This window comes from Capsicum annuum, chromosome 11 (genome assembly GCF_002878395.1).
Source record: "Capsicum annuum cultivar UCD-10X-F1 chromosome 11, UCD10Xv1.1, whole genome shotgun sequence".
Lineage (NCBI taxonomy): Eukaryota > Viridiplantae > Streptophyta > Magnoliopsida > Solanales > Solanaceae > Capsicum > Capsicum annuum.
The window spans coordinates 224,576,391-224,592,413 of NC_061121.1; the positions used below are offsets into that span (position 1 = coordinate 224,576,391).

General features: G+C 34.1%; 1 pseudogene; it reads left to right on the top strand.

Annotated features, from left to right (window-relative positions):
* The first annotated feature begins 3,074 nt into the window (after positions 1 to 3,074).
* Positions 3,075 to 5,317, top strand: LOC107846210 (annotated as a pseudogene).
* The last annotated feature ends 10,706 nt before the right edge of the window (positions 5,318 to 16,023 follow it).

Genomic DNA, 16,023 nt, shown 5'->3' on the forward strand with positions numbered 1-16,023 from the left:
TCAAAAGTCTTCTTTATTTTCTTTAACTCCGTGCCAAGTCAAACTAGGTCATTCTTTTTGAAACAGAGAGAGTTTATATTTGAATCATAAGAGATAGTCTTGATTTTTTTGAGCTTTATATTGAAAAGATCTGGTTTGTTATTGGCTATATTCAAGAAAATAATCGAAAAGCTAGAGTGAGAGAATTTAAAATCAAATGTGGCCAAAATGAACTTAGACCGATATTTATGCTTGAAAAATGTGATACTAGATGGAATGCTACTTATACTTATTTAAAAACTTATCTTGCTTATAAAGTTCCTATTACAATAATTTTTAATCAATATTTTGGTTCTTTTCCTGACTGTATGCTACATGATTATGATTGGGTTGCAATTGCTAATCTTGTTAAATTTTTAAAAAATTTTTATATCGCCACGGTTGAATTTTCTCGTGCTTATTATCCTACCGCTTGTAATATTTTAGCTTATTTAGACGACATTTCTTATTTTCTTAACAAATATAAGAATAAAGAAGGTTACAAAGAAGTTATTACTGCTATGATTGATAAATTTAAAAAATATTTTTATCCGCTTTTCCCAATTTATGTAATTAGTACTATAATAAATTCATGTATGAAATATAATACTATGGTCGAATTTAGTTCTATTATTTATAATGCTTTAGAGATAAAGCCTGAAGAAGAACCTTCTTTATTTTCGACTTTGAGTGAAACGAACAATTACATGGAAGCATTATATGGCCATTATGCCGATTTACTTGATGAAGCCATCCCAACAAATATCACTCCAGTTGTTGCTCCTCAAGCTCTCGAAGAGCCATCGTTTTCTAAAAAGCAGACACATATAGTAGTTATCCTAATTAATTTTTTGATTTAAATGTTTGGGACAGGGTGCAACCTTAATCACACAGAACACATTCTCGAAAAAAGCTTAAGTATTATCTTCGACAGCCGATAGAGGACCGTCGATCAAAGATCTACGCGATGGATTGGTGGAAGAATAATGAAAGACAATATCCTGTGCTTTCAAGATTAGCTAGAGAGATATTGAATGTTCCAATGTCAATCGTTGCATCGAAGAACGCTTTTATTCAGGTATGACAGCATCTTGGAGACAGCTGACACTTATTAAGAAACAATGCTATGAATGTTCTAATTTACCTTAGAGATTGAATTAGAGCGGAACGAAGAAATCAAGGAATGGAGGTGAAGCTGGCAGACGAACAAAATCTTGAAGAAATTATGACTTCAAGGGAGAACTCAACACAATCAAGTCCAATGCATGATTTTGCACCCATTGATTTTGATTTTCCTATGACAGTTCCCGTTAATATTAACATACGTTAGTTGAAAAAAATGATGCAAAATTTGTAGATTTCTCAATCATATAACTTATAAGTTTTGGATCATTTTGCAATCAATAAAATACAACATTCATTCACTCCTTACTTATTTTTTTGCTCATTTAAATTTAATGTCTAGTTTTAATTAAATACTTTTAATATATTACTATCAAACTTTACACTAAGTAATAAACATAACAAAATATACATATATAATGAAAACAAAGTCATGTTAGCAAATATTACTTAGACAACTAGTACTGACATATAAAAATAATATAAGTTTGTCTTTTAAGACGTGTATGTAAATTTTTGAATATATGTTCAAAACTTCAAGTATTACTATTTTAAGTAGTATACATTGTAATCTTGTATGTATATATGTGTGTATATTTTCTAAAGTACTATAACATGTAATGTACGTATGTTTCAACTTTCAAGTGGTATTTTAAGTAGTATATATTCGACATATATATGTATATATTTTCTATAGACTAAAGTAGTATATATTTAATGTATACATGTGTATATATTTTCTAAAGTAGTATATTTATAACGTATATATGTTGTATGTATATTGTTTCATGTAGTGTTTTAAGTAGTATATACATATATTATATTGTACGTATATATGTGTATATATTTTCTATAGACTAAAGTAGTATATATTTAATGTATACATGGGTAAATATTTTCTAAAGCAGTATATATATAATGCATATATGTTTTATGTATATTGTTTCAAGTAGTATTTTAAGTAGTATATATATTATATTGTACGTATATATGTGTATGAGTTTTCTATAGACTAAAGTAGTATATATTTAATGTATACATGTGTATATGTTTTCTAAAGTAGTATATATATATATAATGTATATATGTTGTATGTACATTGTTTCAAGAAATATTTTAAGTAGTATATATATTATATTGAGTGTATATATTTTCTATATAGAGTATAGACTAAAGTCTAAATTCTAAAGTAGTAGTATATATTTATTTTATTGTATACATGTGTATATATTTTCTAAAGTAGTATAATATGTAATGTATATATGTTATACGTTTATTGTTTAACATATTTAATATATATATAGGTGTGTATATATTGTATATATTGGAAAAAACATGTAAATTCAATTTTTTTTTTCTACATTTTGACTGATTTTGGCCGGTCAAAACCTGTTCTAGGCTAAGTAGGCCGGTCGCGGGCTGATCGGAGAGTTTTTACTGTTGGGTCCAAACCGGACCGGCCCATTAAGAACTAGGCCCGGACTGAACCGGCCCATAAACCGGTAACAATTACTGGACCGGTGTCGGTTTGAACCGGCCCTGCCCGGTTGACTGGTTTACATGGAGTTGACCTAGACTCTTTTTCGATGAGCTGTCCATATATCTTTTATAAATTATTTGGGGTTTGCTACTTAATATAAGCTATTCATCTTTTAATTTATTTTGAACAGATAGTGATCAATAGGTATGATTTAATTCACCATAACTCTTCATGATCGATATGGTCTCATCATTGTTAACTTCTTACGAGGCTTTTTCTTTCACCATCCAATTTCTTCGGCTAGAATTAACTTATTGAGACAGGTTGGAGAGCTGACTTTTTTTTGTAACTTTGGATATACTCATGTTCTTAATCCCACTAAATGCAACAAGAGCTAGGAAATAATACAATAAGTTAACTGCTCATAAATCATTTCTGCTTCCAGAAAAAGAAAATGCCTATTTCAAGAATTTTTGTAGGAAATTTGGGAGAGGCTACCAAGCCTGATGCCCTCAAGGCAGCCCTAGCTGAATTCATTTCCATGATTTTTTTTGTTTTCCCTGCTGAAGGTTGTGTCTTGTTATTCAGTAAGTCTAACTAGTTTGGTATTTAAGCATGATTATTTAATTATATATTCATGAAGCTACGTTCTATGTATGTGAGCACACACACAATGCAATGTTATAACATGTTGCCTATTTTGAAGGGGAGTATTAGAGTAACTGATAAAGTTGTTGTCATGTGACCAAGAAGTCATGGGTTCAAGCCGAACAGTCTCTTACAGAAACGCAAGATAGGGCTGTGTATAATAAACCCTTGTGATTCGATCCTTTCAAGAAGCTTTAGTGCACCAGACTGCCCTTTTTAAGTTACCTATTTTATTTTTTTAGCTTGTTGCATTCTCCTTATTATGAGTAGATACATATAGTTATTTTTTAGGATGATATGATGATCATGCAAAATTTTCTTTACACGCTTTTGAGCATTTGGTATAACATAATATTGGTATGTTATACAGCCCAGATGATCAAAATGGATGGACAAGCCACTCTCATGATTACAGCATCGTTATCCCATGCATTTGGTTTTTTTGTGACCGTTGCAGTGGGATTAAACATATCTGGAGATCATGTGAACCCAGCCGTCACCTTTGGTGCATTTGTGGGCAGTCACATTACTTTTTTTAGGAGTATTTTATACTGGATTGCTCAATTACTGGGATCTGTTGCGGCTATCTATCTCCTCAAGTTTGCTACTAATGGTTTGGTAATGCCACTTGTAACCTCTCTCAGTACTTCACTTGTCGCTCGTATAGTGCTATCACATACGTAAAAGGAACTTTCATCCAACAATAAAACATAAAGTTGAGGGTTTTGAAAAGGAAAACAATTATGTTGATTTGACTAAATCATACAATTAATTATTGGCAAGGAATAACTTATAGCTTAGAGAGTTTGAGTATGTAAAAAATATTGTAAGTATTAAATTTTGAATTCCTAATTTCAAATAGGAAAAATGTAGAATTTGCACTTTGTATTATCCGAAATTTAGCAACTTTAATTTGCCTACATTAAACTTTTGGCTTAATATTACTATTTGGAAATGTCGTGGTTCGCTCTTAATTCCTAATAGGTTCCAACATGTGGGTAATTTGAACGATGATAAAAGTAGTTAGGTAATTTGAACATTTTTCTTAAAGAATTTGAATAGGTGAAGTTCATTCATTTTATTCTGAAACTTGGTTCAAGTACCAAAGGGAAAATACAAAACAATATGTTAACAACAAAAATATGAAAAACCAAATGTATAATTGAGGCAAAAACTCACTCTACCGGGGACAACAAAGGCTGTAACTCTTTCTGTCAAAAACAAGGACCTACTTCTCATCGATTGAATAACTTGGTATAGCGCATGACCAAAACATTTTACTTTTTCCTTTCCAAATAACTCAGAAACTTAACCCACAATAAGTTTAAGTCTTTAATCTACTTTTGATTATAGATGAGTTTCCTCATTAACAACCACAAAAGAATATTGAACTCAACATATTATAGCAACTCTTTAAATAACCAAAATGACACGTAAATAATGAAAAGTATCACTACGAATAAAGTGAAATATTTCCTTTTTGGGAACTATAGACTCAAATCTCAATTAATAGAGTTTCATATATATATATATATATATATATATATATATTTATTTATAACTAATTCAATTTGCAATTAAAATAATGCAGAAAGTATCAGCACACCCTCCACAATCACCGTGGCACGCAGTTATTTACGAAATAGTAATGATCTTCCTTGTTTACACATATTATGCAACTGTATTTGATCCCAAGAAGGGTAATATGGGAATCATTGCCCAATTGCAATTGGTCTAGTTTGTGGTGCCAACATCTTGTCTGGTGGTGCCCGTTTTGGTGCAGTAATGAACCCTGCTATGGCCTTCTGTCAAGCTGTGATTAGTTGGACGTGGACCAACCATTGGGTATATTGGCTCGGTAATTTTATTGGTGCTGCCATTGCTGCTTTGGTCTATCAAACTATTTTAATTAGTCACAACACTCATGAGTAGCTCATTACAACTGAATATTAAGAAGTAAGAATTTATTCTTTTTTGAAAAAAAAAATCGCCATCAACACGGGCAAGCCCAGGTGTTTAAGGGATCCGGCTTGACCCTGTCGTCATTCCACAAATGCATAATACATTGTACAGGAGGAAATAGAATGACAGAATTTATTCTCAAACCAATTGTTGGATCTTAAGTTGTGATTGTTATGTTGTTCTCTTTCTTATCAGTATACATAGGTTGAATTTCTTAGATTTTGTGTAATTGTGAAACCTCAATGAAAGAAATAAAGATTTCATTTGTCTTATTTTCGTTAAGATCTTGATATATATTGACCTTCCTTTAAAGTTTCATGTATTAGTTGTGGTAGTTTGACACATATTTTTAAAAATTTTCGCCCATATATACTAAGCTCATCCTCCGCAAAATCACATGGTATCAAAACAAATTCTCCAGAACATGGACTCAACGAGTAGATAAATTTTACAATACTTCATAACATTGATAAAATTGATAAATCCAGTTTATTGCTCATCGTGGTCATCTTTTTGGACTTGGGAACTCATAGAATCAATCCCAAATTAAATAGCAAGACTTTTTTTTTCAAGAGTTGTGACAAACCATATTTTTTTTTCCTTTCTAATTTTGAAGCAAGAGTTGGCCTTAATGGGATATCAAGAAGAGGAACAATATACCAACAGTAGCGGTGACGCAGCGGAAAGGGGCTTTCCCAACCTACCCAAATGTCAAGGGTTCGACCCTGGGTATGGACAAACACTCTGTTGGGAGCTCTCCCCCCCAAATGGGGCCCGACGCGGGGCGAATCCGGATATAGTCGGACTCCTAAAAAGCGGGTACCGGACACCGGGTGATTTAAACCCAAAAAAAAAGAAGACGAACAATATATTTTTGTTAGCGGAAACATGAAATAAAGAAGAAGAGAAAGACACAAGATTTAACGTGGTCCGGATTCAAATGATTCTACATTCATAAAAAAATAGTTGCTTTTAAATTAACAAAGAAAGGGGGAGATTCCAATTACACTTACGAGAATTGTTATCTCAACTCTCTACTCTTACAATGGATAACTATGAATTTGTGGGATGGTTTCAACAATGAAGAGTGATCATCCTTTTATAGATGGCCAAAATTGGGCTCTAGCACAAAATAAGAAAAGGACGAATAAATACAAAATTTGTCCTCCACAAATTTTTTCTTACTCTCCAAGTTAACTTCCTAACCAAGTAAACTGGCACATGAATTTTCTTCCACGTGGGTTTGACCCCACAAAATAAACCAAATCAACTCTTTCAATATCCACTTTGGTTTGCATTCCAAGCATGTATATGAACAACTCCAGCCAAAATTTCGACGCTTACTAGGCAACCCCATTGTAAGAAACTAGAAAAGTTAAACCTTTGTTGAACATTGTAGCTCCACCTGGAAGTTGTTCTCTCATAGTTGCATCAGTTGATGCATACTCCCGCCAAGTTCTTGTAGTGTGCGAATTTGGCTAGCGGGATTATTTTGGCCAACATGTCTGTAGCGTTATCATATGTGATAACCTTCATGACCTTGATAGTTCCCTCTTTAATGAATCTCGAATGAAATGGAATCTAACATCATTGTGTTTAGTACGCTCATGAAATCTTTGATTTTTAATAAAATGAATAACACTTTGACTATCTCATATTAGAGTTGATTCCAGCTAAACTAAACTCAATTCTGCCACCAAATCTTTCAACCAGATAGCTTCTTTCGCCGCCTCTGTTGCTTTTATATATTTTTTCTCTATTATAGACAAAGCAACAATCAACTATAAAGTCAATTTCCAACTAATGATACTACCAACAAGAGTAAAGATGTATCCAGCGGTGGATCTCCTTCTATCAAGATTCCCTACATATTCCAAATTCACATAACTAAAAATTGAAATACCTTCACCTTTTTTAAAGGTTAGGCCAACATCAGAAGCTTCTTTGAGATATCTTAATATCCACTTGAAAGCTTTCCAATGCCTCTTTTCTAAAGTTTTGGCTATGTACCATCTTACCACACTAACAGATTAAGCAATATTTGGATGTGTGTATACCATAGCATCCATAATGCTACCAACTGCGCTAGCACAAGAAACATTTGATATATTTTCCACCTCATCCTCAGACTGAGGCACTTAACTCTAAAAGTTTAGAATGAGGAGCTAATGGTGTACTTACAGGCTTGCTCATGTGCATATTGAATCTCTCAAGAATTTTTTTGATGTACCTCTTTTGAAATGATGTACAACATAGTCTTCTCTTTTATATCTCAATTTTAAGGATTTTCTTTATAGCTCCTAAATCTTTCGTGTCAAATCCCTTGCTCAACAGTTTCGTCAAAGTATTTATCTCTGTGATATTGTTTGCAGCAATAAGCATATCATCAACATACAACAGTAAGTAAATCATAGATGTCTCAAGTTTTGATGATGACTAGTTAATATTGGAGGACCAGGTCTCTTGCATAGCTTGCCCTGGTTTAACTCTCACATCTCTGCATAGCTTTATCCGCTAGTGCAATAAACTGTGCAAGTGCCTAGCGTACCTAATTAGACACTTGGACTAATCAAAATTCAACCCTTATTTCTACACTACTATAAATTCAAAGATATGTTTCTCCTTCAATAGTTTTTGAAAATTAGATAAATTCTTGGCTGTGGCGAAAACGCTCAAAGCTCATGTTCTAAATTGTTACTGTTTAATTTAATGGTTATTGAGTCTTGCTATATAACCAATTTACTCATTATATAAGATTAAAGATTTTTTTATTGTTGTGGAGTTCTTAGGTAGGGTTACCTAAGGTGTGTCGATTAGAGCTAATCGATTTTGAAGTGATGAAGTTGTCAAGAGGTGGGTTGTAGTAGAGTCGTTAAAACTTGAAGAACTTAGAGATAAGTTCATTACTGTAATCAATGAATTTTGATTATAGTGGATATTGAGTGCTTATGAGGGCAAGCCATAATTTTTGCTCCCTTGATCAAGGGGGTTTCCACATAAATCCTTATTTTCTTTTATGCTCACTATTTTATTTCTATTCACCTCACCTCAGAGAACAGTCCCTTAATGGTGGTGCACCATAATACCCCCAAGATTTCAATTTCTAGACCCCTCAAAAGATAGGCCATTAAATTAGCTTTCTAATATTGCAAGTAACACCTTAATCTGATAGCGTCGCAAAAAGTTATGCAAATTTTCCCTTTAGTGTCAGTCAGTTGTCAGTGGCTATTACTTATGTGATGACCCGTAATTAGACTTTACGAGTAGTCATAGTCACAACAGAAAGGACCTTCAGTTTTAGCCCAGGGATGATATGTCTACCTTATTGTAACACTTCAAATTTTTGCCCTTGGCGAAATTTAGAGTTCTGAACTCACTGTTCTGACTACGACTCTCGCTACGAGTCATAGGGTGTTGTGATGGGCGTAGGACCCAAATAGTAGGGTGTACAATGAGTTTTTACTGAGTTAATTCCTTGGTGATGACTTGAGGTCACGAGTCGTAAAGACATTATGAGTCATATAGTCCCCTTTCGGAGCCAAACTAGTATGATTCCCAAAGTGTTCTGCGTTGAGTTTGACTAGATTCAATGATTCATAATAACTATATATGAGTTGTAAAGTACCAATCGTAGGGTGACCAGTGTGTATCCAAAAGTTTTTTTCTTGATTATGACTCCGGCTCTACGAGTCGTAGTGAGCCCTTACGAGTCGTATAGTGACCCGTAGTCACTGGCGATAATATTTTAGTTTTTAAATTAAGGGTTTTTTGGACATTTTTCTTTTTCCCTAAAAATAACCCATGACTTTAAAAAATCTTATTGGGACCCTATTCCCATCCATAACATACCAAAATAACTTCTCTCTTCTCATAAATTCTCTCAATTAAAATCATTAGGGTTTACTCAAGGTTGATTGTCTAGAGCTTCAAAAGGCAAATTCCCTCCAAAATTGTGATCCTTTTAGGCATGTACCTCTTTCCTCCAAAGTTACTTTATTAAAAGCATATGTTTAAATGGTTACTCATGAGGTTTAATTGTTGGGTTTTGGATATGGATTGAGGGTTTGGAATGATTGTTGTTTATGTGATGTTTTATGTTTACATATACATTGTTTATGTTTTAAATGGTGGTTTTGAAACCAATTAGTTGCATGGATGTGTGAATTGAATGGGGAATGTGTTTTTACCCAAGTTTGATGAGTTAATGATTTAAAGCTTACAATAACTTCAACCCAATCTTGTGAAACTAACTTTAGACACGAGAATATGCATATTGAAAAGTATTTTGAAACCTTGCACACTATAAAAGAGTAATGGAACCTAAATTGACTTTAAAAGGGGCTTGATGGCCATTTATTGAATCTAAATTGAAAACTTTGGAGTCCTATTGGCCGAGGGGTTAGAGCCCCACTTGTCTAGATTTGATTCCTACTTGGGACTTTGGATTCCGTTGGCTAGTTGGGTTAGAGTCCCACTTGGCTACATGGTTTGGTTCCTACATGAAATTTTGGAGACTTTATTATTTCCCCAAGTTTGATTAGTTAGTGATTTAAATCTTACAATAACTTCAACCCAATCTTGTGAGACTAACTTTGTACACGAGAATATGTATATTGAAAAGAATTTTGAAACCTTGCACAGTATAAAAGAGTAATGGAACATGAATTGACTTTAAAAGGGGCTTGATGGCCATATATTAAATCTAAATTAAAAACTTTAGAGTCCTATTGGCCGAGGGGTTAAAGTACCACTTGTCTAGATGATTTGGATCCTACTTGGGACTTTGGATTCCCGTTGGCTAGTTGGGTTAGAGTCCCACTTGGATACATGGTTTGGTTCCTATATGAAATTTTAGAGTCTGATCAGCTTATTGGGTTAGAGTCCCATTGGAAAATTGATGTATTTTTCAAAGTAACATGCACTTGCAAGATACATTCGGTATGATGGTACCACTTGAAAATGCCTTAATTAATGACTCCTTGTTTGATGATCGGGGATGTGTAAAAAATGTCTTAATTAGGATTTAATAGGGGTTGTGTAACTATGTTGTGAAAGTGGAGGTCCTGAGGGGCCAATACTGAAAATAGCGGTTGCCGACCTGAGGATCTAAATGACTGGGCAGTCGAGTCCCCCATGTTATATAACTGAGTGCTTAAGTCATTTTTGATATAAGTCGGGAGGTTCGAGTTCCCCATATTATATGCATATGCATGTGATCGTGTGAGTTGAATTTTGATGGATTTTGAAATGTTGATCATGACATTATTTTACCCTTTATCCCTGAGTTACATGCTAGTGCTCAACCCACTAGCCGTCTTCGAACGTTGTATCCCCACGAGATTCGAAGGCAGTCCTTCTTTTCCTGCACAGTATTAGGTGGATCGTCTTGGTTCGTCAGTTATTTGCGGTAAAGTGGTGAGCTTTCATTCTCTAGAAGATTTGATCATTCCATCGGTTTCCTTCCATGAATTAGATCTAAAGAACTTACATTAATATTATCATTTTCATTGTCATTATCAGAGTCGGGGTTATGTCCAGATGTAGGTTGCTTTTATGGGATAGAGGATTTGTAGATTACTGTGGACATGATTTAGTTATTGACATTCATTGACTTATGAGTCACTATATACTCTATCTTGTTATATGTTTGAAACTCATCCGTTGTCATATATTTATGTGATCTATACGGTCAAGCAAAGGGGTTTTTCCCTGATCCTCGACAGACTTAGATATCCATCACGGTCAGGCCCTGGTTCAAGTCACGACACTTATGACTCATAACTAGTGACTACGAGTCGTTGGAAGGACCCATAGTCAAAATAGTAGGGGTCCACCAGCTTTAGCTCAGTGATGATGAGTCTACTTACGACTCATAACCAGTGACTACGAGTCGTAGGAAGGGGAATCATAGTCATGACAGTGAAGGCTCAGAATTTTGAGTTCCAGGTTATGACTCAAACCACGACTTGTGACCAGTTGTAATGAGTCATGAAATGAGTCATAACGACTGGGAGCGGGATCTAGCACAATTTATGTAGGATTTTTAAGTCTTTTCCCACTTCTATAAAAGCCAAACCTACGTCGTTTATGATTCCCAAAGAATGGTATAAAAGGCCCAAATTCTCCAATTCATGAATTAATCATAATTCCACCTAGAGCAGTTACAAGGGATGATTTTCTCTTCTCCGAAGAATCAACTAGGGTTATTCAAGTTCAACTTTAATCCTATGTAATTTCCCCAAGGTTTCACTCTTAGGTATGTAGGATTTCATCAATGGGTGCCTTCCACCCATTGAGTCCCAAGAACTTCCTTAATTTACAAGTGTAAAACTCTTTTCTCTTTTGTGGGATTCCAGGTTAACCATGAATTTTATGAATTTTCTCTACATTTTTTTGATTATGAACCATGAAAATATGTTCCCTTATGAGAATAGTGTTTCCATATGTTTGATAATGCAAATGTCTACATCATGATCAGTTATTGAAATATTGAGTGTTATTCATGATTTTCCATACCATGGTTAGTTCCATAATTACCAGGATCAATTTGCATTAGTCAGTGTTGGTGGGTTATGAACAACCGATACCTAGATATTTATGTTACAAATTTTAGGTTACAAGTCATTCAAAGCACGCTTGTATCATTAAATTCAATTCTACCATATTGAGCATTTGTCAATATCAATCATATTAAGCATGTTATCTGCATTAGTATCAATTTAGTTAGGAGTAGGACTTAGCACCGAGTGAATGCAGAGATGAAGGCACACCAGCCAGTTGAGGACTGAGACTATTCGTAGAAGTCCCTTACTTCAAGAACTACGTTTCCAACTTTGGTTATGAGGGGTCACCCACTAGTTAGTACTGACACCCTAATATGGGTCACCGGCCAATAGAGGACTGACACACTATTCCTTTGGGATATTAGCTTAGTGGATCCATGCCAGCCAGTATTGGTACCCTTGGCAAGGTAATAGAACCCTTCCAACTAGGGTTACAGGTTGGACCTCGATTAGCTCAGATTGGGATATATCAATTACATGTTAGCACCCATAGTGTCCAGTTTAGTTTTCAGATTATGTTCATTTTAGGTTTACTTGACCAAGTGTTCAGTATATCAGTTATTCACATTATCAGTACGTGTTTATACTTGGTCATTGCATTAGTTCATATCCCACAATTTCAGACCCAATATCCACACATGATCCTCAATATAGTTTTACAGCATATTCAGTTTTAACTTGAGATCAAATATAGTATTCATGTTTCTACCACTTCCTAGTTTACATAAATATTTTAGCTCATGATTTGGATATTTCACTATGCCTTACAGCTTTATATACAAATATGTTTTAAATGAATATTTTAGCAAATGGTTTATTTCCTCAATTTTAAAGCATATTTTAAGTATTTTCATGACTAATGCATATCTCACATACTCAGTACATTACAAAGTACCGATAGCATACCTATTCTACCTATATTTTCATATGATGTAGATTCAGGTGCTTAATATGGGACCATAGTTAGGAAGATCACAGCGTTCGGCCAGCAGGTGATGAGTTCTCTTATTTCGAGGACTCAAGCCAGTTGCATTTTTTGTACTATATCTATTTATTCGTATGTATTGATTTAGGATAGTTGGGGTTCATTTCCCGACTACCTATAGTCATTATTACTAGAGTCTTCATAGATGGTCAGTTAGAATCATTGTGTATAGTTTAAGTTCCTCTTTCTATCAGATTGTACTATTGTAAACTTTGAATAGAAATGTATTGAAATAGATTATGTAATGATTATGTTTCCACTTAGAAAATTTAGTTTTTATATATATTTTAAATCAGTTGCTCAAGCAGTATGATAGTACATAGGTTATCTTGGGATTACTTGTGGTTCTAAGCACCGTGGTATGACTAGGGGCAGTCTCGGGTCGTGACATGCACCCCCTCCATGTTTCATCAATTGGTAGAGCAGGGACACTCTAAAAGGTTAACACCTAAAGTTATTTCTTGATCATGGTTGCACTACCTAATCTATAGGAAGGATAATCCACTGCTAGACACCTCATTTTAATAGGAAATACTATGAGTGGTGGAAAACTAGGATGTATGACTTTATCATGGCTGAGGACAATGAACTAATGGATGTGATATTTGATGGTCCTCATATGCTAGTTAATGAGGTCAAAGAAGGAAACAAAACTAAAATGGTCATCAAAACTAAGAGAGAATATGATGAAAAAAATTGTAAGAAAATTTAGAAAAATTTCAAGGCAAAAAAAATTGCTTGTGTGTGGAATAGGACCTAATGAATATAATTGAATTTTTGCTTGTGAAAATGCAAAAAAGATCTGGAATTGTCTGAGAACAACTCATGAAGGTCCAATAGATGTGAAGGAGTTCAAAGTGGATATGTTGACTACTCAATATGAAGCTTTCTCCATGAAGGAAGGAGAAACCATTCAAGAAATGCATATAAGTTCTCAATCACCAATGAGCTGAATTATTTGGGTGAGGTTATTCCTTTATACAAACAATTAAGGAAAATCCTGGGAGTTCTTTCTAAGTCCTAGAAAAGCAAAGTAGATGCTATTACTGAGGCAAGAAACCTGAAGACTCTTACCATAGATGAACTGATTAGAAATTTAAAGACTAATGAACTGAAGAAACAACAAGGTTAAAAAAAGAAGGAAGATAAAAAGGAAAAGTCTCTTTCATTGAAAACCTCAAAGTATGATTCAAGTAGAGAGGAAACTGATGTTGCTTATCTAGCCAAGAAGATTGTGAGGTCTATGAAGAAAAGTGGCTAGTCTCAAAGGAAAGGAAGAAGCAACATAAAGGAAGGTACTATTGAATTTTGTCACAAGTATGAAAACTTGGGCGTTTAATCAAAGATTGGCCATTACACAAAATTGACTATCAAAAATATCTAAAGCCAGGTGGTGACAAAGGAAAAAAAATGGACCAGGTTCTAGAGAGGTCAAGAAGGAAGGTTGTAACTAATTATGCAGTGAACATGCTTTAGCAGTCTGGGGAGATATTTGCAGTGAATCTGGTGGAGATGAAGATTCTGACATAGAAGAACTTACTCCTATTCAAAGGGATGGTATAACTGAAACTGAAGGTCAAGGAAAAACCGACACAGTTGAGGATGAAGAAGGTGATGGTGAGTCAAGATCTCAATTACAGACTCAATTATAGAAAAAGAATATAAAAAAAGTTCTAGTCAAAATCCTCATGGTCCTGGTCCCAGTAGAACTCAACCTAGAATATCAAATTGGAAGCATAAATCTTCTCACCCCCTTGAAAACCTGACATCACCTTTGGAATTTGGAATCCAAACAAGTGCTCAAGCTAGAAATTCTATAGCTTTCATGAATTTATTATCACAAATTGAGCCCAAGAATATAAAAGAATCCCTAAAGGTGTTGATTGGATAAATGTTATGCAAGAGGAGCTTTAGCAAATTGAAAGGAGGAAATTCTAGTACCTGGTCCCCAGACCTGTTGACAGAACAATTATTGAGACAAAATGGATGTACAAAAACAAGCAATATGAACATGTCACTATAAAAAAAAATAAGGCAATACTTTTTTAAAGTTATAATCAGGAGGAAGGCATTGACTATGATGAGACATTTGTTCCTGTTGCAAGGATGGAAGCTATTAGAATTCTTATTGCTTTTGTTGCTTATATAGGGTTCAAAATCTTCCAAATGGATGTCAAAAGTGCCTTTTTAAATAGAAATTAAAAGAAAGAGGTTTATATCAAATAACCTCCAGGTTTTGAGAATGCAAATTTTCCACATCATGTTCTCAAACTAGATAAAACTCTCTATGGATGAAGTAAGCACCCAGAGCTTAGTATGAGAAACTTTCAAAGTTTCTTTTGGAAAATGTCTTTAAGAGAGAGAAAATTGACAGTACTCTCTTTCTGAAGTCCAGTGGTACAAACTTGTTGATTGTACAAATCTATGTTGATGACATAATTTTTGGAGCTACTTCTGAATCTTTATATGAAAAATTTGCAAAATTAATGGGAAGTTAATTTGAAATGAGCATGATGGGTGAATTGAGCTTCTTCCTAGGTCTACAGATTAAACAAACCTCTTAAGGGATTATGATTTGTCAATAAAAATACATTAAGGAATTGTTGAAGAAATATAATATGGGAGATGCCAAGCCAATTTATACTCTAATTGGAACCAATTTAAAGATGGATACTGATGAACCTGGTCCCTTAGTAAATAAGACCTTTTATAGAGGGATTATTGGATCCTTACTATACCTTGCTACAAGTAGAATAGATATTGTATTTAGTGTGGGAATGTGTGCTAGATTTCAGGCTTGTCCAAAAGAGTTTCATTTGAAAGCTTCTACGAGAATTCTCAGGTATCTGAAAGGGACAAGGACCTGGTCCTATTCTACCTGGTCCTATTCTATCTATTTGGAGAGAGTTTTGATTTAATAGGTTATACTGATGTTGATTATGATGGATACTTTGTGGATAAAAAAAGTACTTCAGGAATGGATCATTTTTGTTGGTTCTTCTCTAATTTCCTAGGGTTCTAAGAAACAAAACTCAGTTTCACTATCTATTATTAAAGTTGAATATGTAGTTGTAGCTTCTTGTTGAACTTGATTGTTATATATCTGAAGGATTTTGGGATTGTTTCAGACACTATCCCTTTAATGTGTGACAATACAAATGCTCTAAACATGGTTAAAAATCCAGTGCAACATAAATGGATAAATCATATTGATGTGAGGAATCATTTTTGAGAGATAATATTGA